General features: G+C 50.0%; 1 pseudogene; it reads left to right on the plus strand.

Annotated features, from left to right (window-relative positions):
* LOC102477423 (proteasome subunit alpha type-1-like) lies at positions 1-13,824 on the plus strand (annotated as a pseudogene).
* The last annotated feature ends 238 nt before the right edge of the window (positions 13,825-14,062 follow it).

Consider the following 14,062-nt stretch of genomic DNA (forward strand, 5'->3'; position numbering starts at 1 on the left):
ATGCCTGCTTCAGAACCTCCCAGCTTCAAGCAGAATGAGTACATTGTGGGCAGTAGTACCTGGAGCCCTATAAACCCTGCACCTCACATTACAGGGACCAACCCCGCAGACGCCATGCAGAGCTGAAGTCAGCCCAGAGGCACCCTTCCTGTGGGATCCCACTGGTGGAAAAGACCAGGACGGGCAGAGCTCAGGGGGCTGGAGCATGAAGAGCTTTCTGGGGGTTGGCTAGGGTCCATTTCCTTAATGTGGGTACCGAGATTTCACTGAGCTGTTCTATACGCCCATTTCAGAATAAATGTTAGATTTAAAAATCAGAAACAAAAAGAAATTCATTTCCCCTCAGAATGCTTCCTGGGCACACTACAGCTGAGGTTTGTAGAGCGCCCAGGAAAGCTGCTGAAAGAGGCCAGCTCACTGGCTGGCCTAGATAAGGAGTCCTGGAAGAGGGCACATGGGACTGGGCGCCAGAAGGTGAGCAGCAGGCTGGAAGGGTTTTCTGGGCAGAGGGAGCAGCCTCTGCAAAGGCTCAGAGGCACTGGAGATCCTACCAAGGCAGGCAGAATACCTGGTCTGTCACCTGGCCTGAGGCAGGTACCTGAGCACTTGCAGATGGCAAGGCGCAGAGTGGAGGTGTGAGCTGGGGACTGACTTTGGCCTCATTAGAGCCTCATTAGAGCTTCCTTTGATGTCTCTAAGCCATGGAAGAATCAAGGTGCCCTGGAATTTAGAGAACCAAGAGACCAGTGGCTTAAGAGAAGGAGGACACCTGGGAGGGACCTGGGGAAGAGAAAGGAGACTCAGCAGATAGGCAGGAGGAAACCAGATGTCCAAGGAAAGTTCGAAGCAGTGCCAGCTGGGACTGGTACGTGTAGTCTAAGGTCAGCAAAGCCAGAAGTGAGAAGTCCTCCAGAGAATGAGCAGGGTGCCCACCTGCCCGTGTCTGCAGCCCTCTCTGAGGATGGGGAAGGAGAGGCTGAAGGTGGAGAGGAGGTGAGGAGTAGGGACAACAGGCAGAGGACATCCTCGGTCACTTGGCGAGGCCCCAGCACTGCCCAGGGACTGGCTGGGAAGGGAAGGCCTAGGCCTGGCCTGCAGCAGCCATGGGGGAGGAGGGAACAGAGCAACAGGAGGAAGATACGGGAGACCCTCCGCAGCATTTTGTAAGCTCTGCGAGTCTGCTCCAGTTCCAAAGCCTCTTCGCGTTCTGAGTACTCACTCCGGTCCTTGCCCAGGCCTGGTGTCCATGCCCTCTCCAGATCTTCTTGTCGCTATGGTTAGTGACTGGGAGAATTAGCCTTTAGGGGTCCAGAAAACAGGCACAAGGCAACAGCCCCCAGGGCTGGCTGCACAGTCCATGCCAGAGGTGGTGACAGTGGAGGTATGGGCTCTGAGGCCAGCTGACCCAGGTCCGGTCCGGGCTCCCCTTCCCGGGGACCTCCACAAGTTAATCGCCCTCTTGGTGCCTCGTCTCCTCACCTGTCAAATGGGGCATCGCTTCTCGGCCTTTTGGCTAAGAGCAAGTGTAGTACCTGTCAAATGGGGCCAGTGACAGGGCTCCACACAGTGTGAGCCCCAGGGGAGATGCTGACCGCTGCAGGGCTCGCGCTCATTCCTGTGTCATGTGCTCACTTCCTGCTTACTCTCTGCCTGGTCTTGGGCAAGTCCCATCCTGGGCCTCAGTTTCCTCACCTGCAAAATGAAGGGAATGGACCAGACTGCTTCTGAGGATGTTTCATACCCTCAATCCCCAGGACCCCCTCTCTAGATGCAAGCTTTCTTTTTTTCTTAAATAAATTTTATTATTGAGACCAGCAGTTGGCATAATGGCTATGTCACTGGATTCCCATGTAGTCAACTGTGATTCGAAACCCGGACCCGGTGACTTAAACTCACACTGGGTGTGCGTGCATTTGTGCGTGCCCAAGGTCCCGAGAGGAGAATGGAAGAGAAGGGATTGTAGCATGGCCATCCCCCCTGGGGGGTGATTTCTTGCTTTCTGTCTCTCTGTTTCTCTCTGTCTTTCTGGCAAGTGCATGCACCCTATAGCAAAAACCTCTCCCCCACAAAAAAATAATTTTTATTATTTACTTATTTATTTTATTTTTATTATCAAGTTTGCCCTAGGGCAGGTGCACTCACCAGAGAGAGAAAAAGAGAGAGAGAGAGAAAAAATGAGAAAGCAAACCACCAGGTCCAGGACTCGTACCACAGTTGGCCATGTGGGAGTCTGGCGCCCCAATCACCATGTCACCTGCTGACCCCGAAGCAAGCTCAAGGGATGAGGTAACATCTCCCTCCAGACAAGTTTGCTGGTACATTCTTGGCCTCAGTGTTCCCCAATATAACCCAGAGCCTATGACAGCCCTTGGCTTCACCCCGGGATGTAGACAATAGGGGGTTCACATGGGGCTGAAGCCCAGGCCGCTATTACCCTGTAGGTCATAAAGACCTCACCTCTGACCTCACCGCCTCACTGCTAGAGATCCACAGTACAGGACTTTGATTCGAGGGCATTAGACTCCCGGCCCCAGGTCTCCTAAGAGCGTCACATTTCCCTGTCTTCTTACAAACCCTCCTTACACACCTAGTCTGGCTAGTGCGTGTGGCTTAAACCACTCTCCTACTGTGGGACGTTCTGTGGTCTGTGTTGCGTGGGGTTATGAGTCACACTGCAGTGCAACCCTTGCCTTCTAGCCTTGGCTATATCTAACACTCCAAGTGTGGATGCCCTGGAAGAGCGATTGCTGCTCCCAGAAATTGAGCAGATCACACTCAGGGAGAGAGACACGGAAGCCATGGGTCCTTCCACATCCCCGTCCCCCCAGCACTCAGTAACACTGCTGTTTAATCTACAGGCAGAATTATCAACGAGGTAGAGCATCCCTCATGTGCTTCCTATCTGTGCTTCTCTTTTTCAGACTTCTTTCATAACCTTTGCTCATTATTTTTGTAATGGAATTATTTGTAGCAGTGAAAATCTAGGCAAAAACACGCGGCATCCAACAGTAGCTGCTGGTGGTGTGCACAGCTGCACTGGACCGCGTGCGTCCGTATCCGGTGATGCGGAATGTCCTGCTGCCAGTGAAAAGGCAGACGGCGCACCTCAGTCGGCATGTGGAACTTGTGAGAGGATACGTGAAAAAGTAGAAGGCGAAATTGAGTGTGAATGTGCGATGACAACGATGGAAAAGTTGTATTCATGTGGCGAAGGACCAAGGAAACGAAGAGCGGATGGTGGTGGTTAGACTAGTGAAAAGTGTTTTGTTCATTTGTTTGTTTGTTTTGAAAAACAAATGGGAGCAGGAGGGATGTTCCCATGTTTTTGTGCCAGAAACCTGGAGTGATCTCATTACTGCACCTGAACTTGACCCTGAGTTCCTGGGCACCAAAAGCAAAATTCAAATTAGGATCACGTATGCAGTTTCTGTGTTCTGGCCAAAGAAAGGGCACCATTCAATCCAGAGACAACAGAGTTGTTTCTGTCTCTCAATTCTAACCGCTTTCCTCCTGGAGCTTTTATGTAAGAGTCGAAACTGGATGGAACTACAACGCATTGGCTTTTAGTTTGCATTAAATAATAATAATAATAAATAACTAAGACTGGTGTTTGGAGAGGTTCCATTTGGGGGATTAAGGGCCAGGGAGGCTCCCCACCCTCTGATCCAGAGATCCTGGGCAAGACTACACGCCCCAAATCTGCTCCAAGCAGGAAGCAGTTTGTTATATCCCGCGGTGACAGTCCAGCTTTTCCATCTCAGAGAAGCAGCACAACCGCTCACGCCCCTGATAACAAATTGCTCCCCTCGTGTTTGAAAGCTCATTCTTGGCACATGTGCACTGCTCTTCCCCAAGTTAAGAAACAAATGGCTTTGACGCTGCCCGCCTCTGAGCGCAGGCGTCCTGCAACTCTCCATGTGGCGCTGCCACTCCCCGCCGGTGCCCCGTCGTGGTCTCTGAGCGCACAGCTGCCCCAGCCCGGGTCGCCCTGGTGCACCTTGGCCTCACGTCTCCTCCATCTCTCGCTTACTGACCGCAGCCGCTGGCCTTTGCACAGGTCCTATAGCACCTGGGAGCCTTCCTCCCTGTCCATGCTCAATGGGCTTCTTCGTGTCCTATAGGTCTCAGCCCAGATGCCACCTCCGCAGAGGTCACCCTGCCCACCAGGGTCACCAAGGTCCCTGGCCTGACCCCCCAACCCCGTTAGGACTCACCTTCCTCACCTGTGTGTCCCTTGGTTTCTCTGTTCGTGTGGGACTGTATCTCCCTCGCTTATCGCCCATGGTTCCGATGCCCAGTAGGTCCAAGAAAGGCGAAAGCTGCGTTCCCGGCAGCCAGCAGTGCCAGAACTCAGGAGGAGCCCAGGCACAGGGAGGCGACAGAGTCTCTGCCACACAGGGTGGCTGCTCGGTCCCGGGCTGCGGTCCACCCTCCCCCCATCCCTTCTTCCCTCCTCCACTAGGGTCTTTTCCTCACTGGGAGGGTCCTGAGGCAGTCATGTGACTAGGGCACTAAGTGTGGCTAGAAGCATACACTGAGAATGCAAGATGCCCACATGTTCCCCAAACACCAACTGCAGCCCCTCCCCCCATTTCCCAAACCCCTAGCAGATGCTGTTGCCCTGCCCACGTGTACACCTTCCACACGGCTGGCACCCAGGCCAAGGCTGTCCCGAAGGCCATGCTAGTTGGGCACAGAGTGGCTGCTCTCTGATGGGCCCTTACTGAGCTCCTTGATGACTGCCCCCCTTGCCCCACCTGCATGGGGCTCTTCCACATCCGGTGACATTCCTGTGTCAAGGGGGTCAAGGGAGCACTGAGGAGTGGCCAAAGTAGGCTTCCTTGAGGAGGAGACCAGACACTAGCACTGCCACAGTCCCAAGGTGAGTAGGATGCTCAGGACCGGGGAAGGGGCCCCAGAGAGGGGCGCAGAGGTCCTGGATGGGAAGCAGACTGGTGCGGGTCTGGAGGAGGGGTACTAGGTTCAAGTATAGGTATAGCTCGGCCTGGGTGCAGACGGGGTTGCCAGAGGGGCTGAGAGAGGAGGGGGCTGTCCCGGAAGGATGGATGGGGTGGATGGCGGTGGCAGTAGCATGCCCAAGGTGTCTGGCATAGCTGCTCTGCCCTCATTTCAGTTCATTCCCTGAGGGGACAGGGTCATAGCGGAAGCTGGCAGCCTCTCAGGGACCAGCGGCAGGGTGAGTGCACCCAGGTGTGCCTCACACCCCACTGGGCCTTAGCTCCCCCCCTCCACCATGCAGCTATTGAAGCCCTAGCCCCAGGACCTCAGAAAGTGACTGTCTTTGGAGATAGGGTCTTTACAGAGGTGATCCACAAAAACAAAGCCTTCAGGGTGGGCCCTCATCCTAGGACGGGTGTCCCTATGAGCACAGGCGGTCAGGACACAGACACACACAGGACGGAGAAGACCACCAAGCAGAGAGCTGAGAAGGGACCAACCCTGCCAACCCGACCCCTTCATCTTGACTGCTGGCCTCCAGAGCGGTGGGAGAGAACTTTCAGTTGCCTGGTCGCCCCCACCCCACACACTCCGGCGTGCAGAACCTTGTGCGCAGCCCTAGCAAAGGCGTGTACCGGAGAGGAGAGCGAGGTCTGCTCTGTGTCTGCAAGCTGGGCCCTTGGAAACAGGCCTCAGAAGCAGGGAGGGAGGGGCGGCGGGGGAGGGGCACAGCATTCCAGAGTGTTCTGAGCTCAGCTGTCCTGGAACTCTCGCTGTCAGAAGAATTATCAGGGTGAGTTCAAATAAAACCACCTTTATTTGTTTTTATGTTAAAAACCGAGTCCCTGAGGTGTGTGCCCTATTTGAAGACACCTCAGGTCCCTATGGCACGGGAACCAAAGCCCAGAAAACAGAAAAGCCAAACAAAGCCAATGAGTCCTAATGCCGAGGGTGGGAGCTGACTTTGGGCGGTCCTGGTAGTGAAGTGGAGCTGGGAACAGGCAGTGTCAGAAAGACCAAAGCTCCAGTGCTCGTGTGATAAAAAACAAAAAGCAAAACCGTCATGGCTCGAGCAAATGTTGTTTAGTTTGTCTCTCATTTTGACAGAACGAGCAAACCCTAAATGACCAGGTTCTGGAAACACTGCCCAGCCTGCGGGCAGCAGTAGAGACTGGACAGTCCTTTCCTTCGGGTTTTGTTTCAGGGCAGATTTGCATTTGTGCCGTCGTTCCCAATGGTGGTCTTTACATTGCCCGTCTGTCCGGGGCAGAAGGGTGAAGTGCAACGGTGAGTGACATCCACCTTTCCTATGTGCGAAATGCCCCATTTAAAAGTCTCCTTAGAAGGCTGTTTCTTTTCGTTCGTTTGCTGGCTAAAGGGTATGTGTGCTTGCCAAAGAGAACGGGGGGGGGGGGGATGGGGAATGGTCACATTGCAACCCCCTCTCCTCTGTCTCTCCCTGCTTTCAGGATATGGGCACACACGCTGGCTGTGTTTTCTAAGCCACCAGGTCAAAGACTTGAAGCATGTGCTTGGCTCCCGTTTGGGATCCAGCTTCCTCAACCATCAGGCCACAGGGCTGGCCCAAAAGGCCCTGTTTTCTTCTCCCAACAGAAACAAAAATCTCACTTTTGCCCCGCCCCCCATCCCAGCCTCCCTTAAAGCTGGTGTGCCAGCCTGTGACTGGGGCCAGCCTTCCGCTGTAGCCGCCCCAAGCTTTTTGGTGGGAGCTGATGCAGAGAGCAGGCAGTCTGTGGTGAAGCCGTCTTGTTGGACCTGGGAATCCACAGCAGTAAGGGCTAGACTTCTCGGGTCAGCACTGGCAGCAGAGCACTGGCCTCCGGCACTGAGTGACAGTGGCATGGTGACACAGTGGCAGTGTCGTCACCTGGCTGGTTTAGATTTTGCTATAAATGTCCCCATGTTAGTCCAGCTTCTAGCAGTATTCCTGATGGTTTTTACAAGCTTCCAAATACCGTCTCCATGCGTTCTTTCCCCGTACGTCAGCCAGAGTGGGTTCCCACTGTTGGCAACTGAGAGTCTTGGTTGACACTGGGATTGGTTCAGAATCGGAGGAGGCTAAACACCGCGAAAAACAGCAGGCACTGAGGAAAATGGTCCTAGTTTCATTGCCTCTGGGCATGAGTTGGATGCGACTTCAATTGCCTCTGGTAGGGGACGTCAGTAGTTTTGAAGGTATGTGTGTTATCTGGTTGAGCTAAGCAAGAGCAAACTTGTGCATGTAAGATAAGGGCATGCCGTGCATTGTGCCGTGCTCTGGGCGGTGCACTGCCAAGCACTGGCCCAGCCCATGACTTCTTCCTCTTTAAGAACTGAGCCTTTCTCCCAGCAGCAGGTTGGTCCCTGGAAAAAGTGTGTATTACTTACATGACCTTCTGTGGCCTCTGCCCACACCCCCAGACCCACTTGCTTGAATTCTTGGACTCTGAGAACCTGAACCACAGTGGTTCTCAAGCCTGGATGCACATCAGAATAACCTAGGGAGCTTTAGAATTCCCTGACACCAAGGCTGCACCTAATCAATGAAGTCAGAACCTCCAGGGGGTGGGCTTCATGCATCCCCAGGAATTCCAGTATGTCACCAAGCTTCAGATCCCCATCTTCATTAACCCCTAATCCCTCTTCTTTCTGGTTTAGTGGGTGTCTATTTATTGCATGAAAGAGATTTGAAAAAAATAGCTTTTTTTTTTTTTTTTTTTTTTTTTAGGTTTTTGCCATACGGTGCAAGCACTTGCCAGAGAGAGGGAAACTGAGAAATCACCCCCTAGGGAAGATGGCCATGCCACAATCCCTTCTCCTCCATTGCATGCACACATATCCCAGTGTGATTTTTAAGCCAACAGGTCCAGAACTTGGACCAGGATTTCCAGTTGGTCATGTGGAGCCTTACCCACTACCCTCCCAGCTGGCCCCGAGTAATATCTTTCCATATTGGTTTTCTCAGTGACTCATCGCCTCCCCAAGTTATCCATATCTTCTTTTATATATGTTTAGTAACACTTAGCGGTGTTTTAAAGTATAGATCTTACACCTTCTGCTTAATTTATTCACTGATTGTATTTATTTGCATATATATATATATATATATAAAGCAAGTTTTGATATAGGTGGCGAAATGGTTATTATAGTGGAGCAAATGAACAAATCCATCATCTCACATAGCTACCTTTTAGTGTGTATGCGGCAAAAGCAGTTCAAATCGACTTCCTAGCGGAAACCTCAGCGCGTTCCAGGACTGTTAAGTACAGTCCTCAAGTCCTCAGTTAGCTCTGGAGACTGACGGCCTCCCTGCCTGGAGCTTTGTATCCTTGGACCCGCATCTTTCCATCTGCATTTTCTCCCCTCCTCCCTCCTGTAACCACTGTTTCGTTCCGTTTCTAGTCAACTGTTTTTGTTTTTTTTTTTTTCATTCTTTCTATAAATGAGATTTTGCAGTGCTTTCTTGCTGTATCTGGCCTATTTCACTTACCATAATGCCCTCCAGGTCCGTCCACGTCATGCACAACTATAGTGTTCTAGGTGTAAGCACTTTTGGACAGGAAGCGGCTATGTCTCGATCCTCCTGCCTCAGCTGCCTCAGTCTCGAGTAGCTGGAGCTGTGGGTGCTTACCACCACACCCAGCTTATTTTTATTGTCACTCTGAGTGGAATATTTTTCCCATCACGTTTTCCAATCTGATGCAAAAAATATGCTATTTTACATATTCATTATGTGCAACTATGTTTATTACCATAAGACTTAAAAATAAGAATCACAATCATAAAAAAGTAACATAACATCTGAAGTATTATACAGGGGGATATTAAGTAAATACAATACAGTACAGTTCCGCTGTGGATGAGTATGTAACTCTTTAAATTTATAAATATGAGGACAGCAGGTGATGTGGTGGAGAGGGTGCTGGACTCTCACCTGCTCAACGGTGGTTCAGGTCCCAGACTTGGTGGCTTAAAGGTCATGCCAGGTGTGTATAGCCAAAATCCTGAGAAGAGAATGGAGAAGGGATCGCTGGTGGCCGTTCCCCTATGGTGTAATTTCTCACTTTCCTTCTCACTGTTTCTGAATATCTCTGGCAAGTACACACATCCTATGGTGAAAACCTTAAAAATAAAACATAATAATAAACAAAATAAAGTAAATTTATAAATATGATGGCTGTTTAACTGAGGTTCTTGTTTTATAAATAAAATAAAAATGAAAGCAGAAGTTAAAGTTGTACATATTAGACTTCATTAAAACATACATAAATATGGATAAAATATTGGAAGAAAAAGGCAGTTTCTTTTTTTTTTTTTAGAGAGAGGTTTTTGCTATAGGGCGCGTGCGCTCACCAGACAGAGAGAGACAGAGAGACAGAAAGTGAGAAATCACCCCCCAGGGGGGATGGCCACACCGCAATCCCTTCTCCATTCTCCTCTCGGGATCTTGGGCACGCGCGCACACGTGCCCGGCATGAGTTTAAGCCACCGGGTCCGGGACGCGAACCACAGTCGACTACATGGAGGTCCAGCAACATAGCCATTACGCTAACTGCTGGTCCTGAAAAAAGGTAGTTTCTTTATGACAGTAGCATTTACAGATCTTTCTGCTCTGAATATTTTTCACCCTGTGCATGTATTTCTTTTCCATGAAAAAACAAAGACTGTAAAATAGGGCATACCAGTGTTTCTGCAGAACTTGTTTTTACACAGTCAGAAGTTCCGCCTTTGCCCCAGGAACAGTAGTCATGGTTTCGGAGCTTGTGTGTGTGTGTGTGTGTGTGTGTGTGTGTGTGTGTTCACCACATCCACATTGCAGAAAACCGGAAAGTGGAGACAAGAGCCGCCCTGATCTCGCCTTCGTGACGGGCCACAGCTGCGGTGCTTTCCCTCTCTTACTTTATACACACAGCTTACGTAGCGCAGCTCAGGCGTGGTAACCTGACCTCTCCATCAGCGTCCTGTCATAAACACACCTGCCGCCAAGGGCCTTGCTGGATGAACCATGAAAATCGAATGCCTTCAGGCTGGGGGATACCGTCAGCATGCTTCCCTGTTAGACATCAAGGCTGATTCAAGTCTCTCTGCTGTTGTAAGAAATACTGCAAGGACCATTTCTTTGTTCATAAGCCTCTCCATGTTTGGGATTATTTCTTCAGGACAAATTCCCAGAAGTCAGACGAATAGGTCAAAGGGCACACACAGTCTAACGAGCAGCTCTTTCTAAGTAGGCCCAACCACCTGCCGTTCGCTGGAAGGACAAATGGTTCCAATTAAGGGGCACCGTCCTGTCCTGGGTACCAGCTAAGCAGGGGAGCCCTGGGGCCTGCGCAAGCAGGGCAAACTCAGTACAGGGAGTACGGTGCTTTTCTAAAGCAACTCAGCGATCTTTTGTACTGACTCATGTTTTAGGAAAATCTTAAAAAGTGCCTGCTTTGCAGGGCCAGGAGAAAGCCCAAAAGGCATTCCCTGAGCTCCCGGCTTGGGTCCTCCGCCACCCCATCTCACAGCTATGCAGCATGCAGGGTTTATGCAGTGTGCTCATCGCTGCCTCACGTCATCCCATTCTACGGTTGAGGAAACTGAGGCTCCTCTGCGCGAAGGGGCTTGCCTCAGACCACAGTCACTACACGGCAGAACCGGTTCTCAGTTCAGCCCCTCCGACGGGAGGTCCACTTCAGGATCAATCCATGTTGGATCCATTCGACCATCATGAGCACAAAGCTGCGCAGTGTTGGTTCTGGTTCAGGGCTGGGTCCTGGTGACCTGGATTTGACAGGCTCAGCTCCCTTGAGGAAGAGAGAGAAGGAGGGGGATGGAGAAGGAGGGAGGACTGATCTTGGAGGAACTCATGGAGATCTGAAACTGGAGCTGAGAAGAATAGGAAGAGTACTGGGTGGAGATGGGCAGGGACAGGTTCCTGTGGCAGGAAGAACATCAACCTTTGGAGAGGGGCCTTGGCCTCTCCAGGTGAGCCTGGCACCCCCATGACTGTTTCTTTTTTTTTCTTTTCCTTTTTTTTTTTTTTTTTTGTCCTTGTTGTTTGTTTGTTTGTTTGAGAGAGGTTTTTGCTATAGGGCATGTGCACTCACCAGAGAGACAGAAAGCAAGAAATCACCCCCCAGGGGGATGGCCACACTGCAATCCCTTCTCCTCCATTCTCCTCTTGGGATCTTGGGCACGCATGCACATGCACCTGGCATGAGTTTAAGCCACCAAACCCGGGACTTGAACTGCGGTAAACTACATGGGAGTCCAGTGGCATAGCCATTACACTAACTGCTGGTCCCTCCCCATGGCTGTTTCTAACGCTGCACCACAACATCTCCACAGAGCTCTGACCATGCCAGACCCCAGCTCAGCCAAGATTTGGCAAGCTGAGTCCTCCAAAGACCTGGAGATGGAGGGGCATCTACCCACTTTACAGATGGAGAAACTGGGGCTCGCAAAGGTCAATGGCTTTCCAGGCGTCATGTGGCCAATGAGAGGCCAACCATGTTGCTGTCTTCTCCCTAGGACTTCTGGCTCCAAGTCCAGAGCTCAACCCACTAAAGCAGCAAGAAATGGCAGGAGACCTAAATGGATCAATGTGGTTCCTTCCCCCCAACCTTCCACCTTTTCAAGAGTCCTCATAAGGGGAAAGGCAGACTAGGCCAGGCGTGGAGATTCTTAGAACGAGGACTCTCCGGGGAAGACAGCATGGTACAGTGATGGGCAGCAGCCCCTTTACAGGAACCTGAGAGACAATCTTGCAAGTGGACTGCAGAGAATCGCAGAGCCAGGCTTGGCTTTCTGAAGTGACACCTTGGAAGATTCTATGAACCCCATTTAACTCACATTAAGGGAAATAAAAAACATAGAGAAACACTGCCTACAACTATATCACCTCCAATACATCAGGTTATCAGGGATAGTTTTGTATTGAGCTTTTTTTACTTAACCATGAACCTTTCTACAAGATGAGGAGGAGCCATCCCTGGAGAAGTGACATCACTGAGCATCTCTTTGATTTTTACGCATGATATTCAGATTCTATGGAACCAGCAGTTAGCATAATGGCTATGTCGCTGGACTCCCATGTAGTCGACTGTGGTTCCTGGACCCGGTGGCTTAAAACTCATGCTGGGAGCGTGTGAGTGCATAACCAAGATTCCGAGAAGAGAATGGAGGAGAAGGGATTGTGTCGTGGCCATCCCCCCCGGGGGGGGGGGGATTTCTCGCTTCCTGTCTCTCTGTCTCTCTCTGTCTACCTAGTGAGCACACACGCCCTATAGCAAAAACCTCTCAAAAAAAAATTCTATTAACATTACTAGATATGAAAAGAGTCAAGAAAAATATGATGGTTAAAAAAAAGATAGGCAAATGATACCAAACCAGGGTTGGTGCAGATATTGAAGTTAATGAATAAGGACTTTAAAATAATAAGTTAATATGTCAGAGAAATAGAGGAATGTACAGAAAGTAGTAAAAGATAGATTTGCAATGGAAAGTTGCACTCTTTGAAGGAAAATAATTAACATTCTAGAGCTAAAAAGTTAAGAACTTAATGGGATTAATAACAGGTTAGATGCAGCAGAACACAAGAAAAGTGAACTCAAAGACACATCAATAGAAAATACATATACCAGGGCTGGCAGGTGGCATGGTGGTTAAGAGGACTGGATTCCTACATGGCCAACTACAGTTCGAGTCCTGGCCCTGGCAGCTTGCTTTGTCACTTTCTCTCTCTCTCTGTATATCCCTATCTAGTCAAATTAAATAAATAAATACATAAAGTTAAATAAAATAATTATTTAAAAGAAAGAAAATATGTATACTAGCAAGAGGTGGCAACCAGGCCAGTGCCAGAACCCTGTTTGAAATCAGTATGACAATGATGTCACTGTTTTGAGCCCTCAGGGCAGGATTCATCATATCACATAGCTATGGAGGCTGTTCAACAAGGTTCAGCCACAGGTAGTCTGAAGTCAAGGAACCAGCAGTTAGTGTAATGGCTATGTTGCCGGACTCCTATGTAGTTGACTGCAGTTCAAGTCCCAGACCCTGTGGCTTAAACTCATGCTGGGCGCATTTGCATGCGTGCCCAAGATCCCAAGAGGAGAATGGAGGAGAAGGGATTGCGGCATGGCTATCCCCCCTGGTGGGTGATTTCTCGCTTTCTCTCTGTCTCTCTCTGTCTTTCTGGTGAGCGCACGTGCCATATAAGCGAAAACCTCTCCAAAAAAAAATATAAAAAAATGAAATCAAAGACTCTGCAGTGTTGGCTGCACGAAGAGAGCACAGTCAGAGCTTCCAGTTCATCAGACATCCTCCATGTTGACAACCGTCTCGGTGTCTCAACTGCGGGGCCTACTGCGGGTGCTAGACTGCTAGGTAATTTTATGTGCCAACAGTGACCACTTCCTGTGTCTCGGCTTGTGTCTCTAATTGGAAGCAAAACCCAGACACCAACACAACTATATGGACAGAGACCGCACAGTGTTGGGCTGCTCACTGCTGGTTATGATGCTATGGGCCCTCAGGTGTTCCAAACTTGTCCGCCTGTGAACTATTCTGACTGCACAACTATTCCATTGGAACCCGTTCTCGGTCAGCTTGTACATACTTGGAGAGTCTGACCTTATGGACTATAATTTGAATGAACTGGTTAAACGTGGTCTGCGCGCCTACAGAGACTCTTCCTGCAGAGCAGGATCTAACTACAAAGAATGTTTCCATTGCAATTGTTGGTAAAGACTTGGGGTTTATGATCTATGATGATGGTGATGTGTCTCTGTTCCTGGAGGGCCTGGAAAAAGACCACAGAGAAAGGCCCAGCCCGCCCAGCCTGCTGATGAACCTGCAGAGAAGGCTGGTGAACACTGAGTGATAAAGCTGCCTACATGTGTACTATCAGGCATGTAAGAAAGCAGGAAGGCACGATTAGTGATGATGAGAGTAACCTATACTTTGGACCAAAAGACACACAGTGCTAGAAAAGTATGTTGTAAGAATCAGTTGAGATGTGAGGTTTTTTTCCAAGCAGCCTCACCACAAAGATACAATGGAGAGCATTTTTCTTTGAAAGGGTTTACATAATCACTTTCTAGAAAGTATAGCTTTC

This window comes from Tupaia chinensis, unplaced genomic scaffold (assembly GCF_000334495.1).
Source record: "Tupaia chinensis unplaced genomic scaffold, TupChi_1.0 Scaffold143651_1, whole genome shotgun sequence".
Classification (NCBI taxonomy): Eukaryota; Metazoa; Chordata; class Mammalia; order Scandentia; family Tupaiidae; genus Tupaia; species Tupaia belangeri.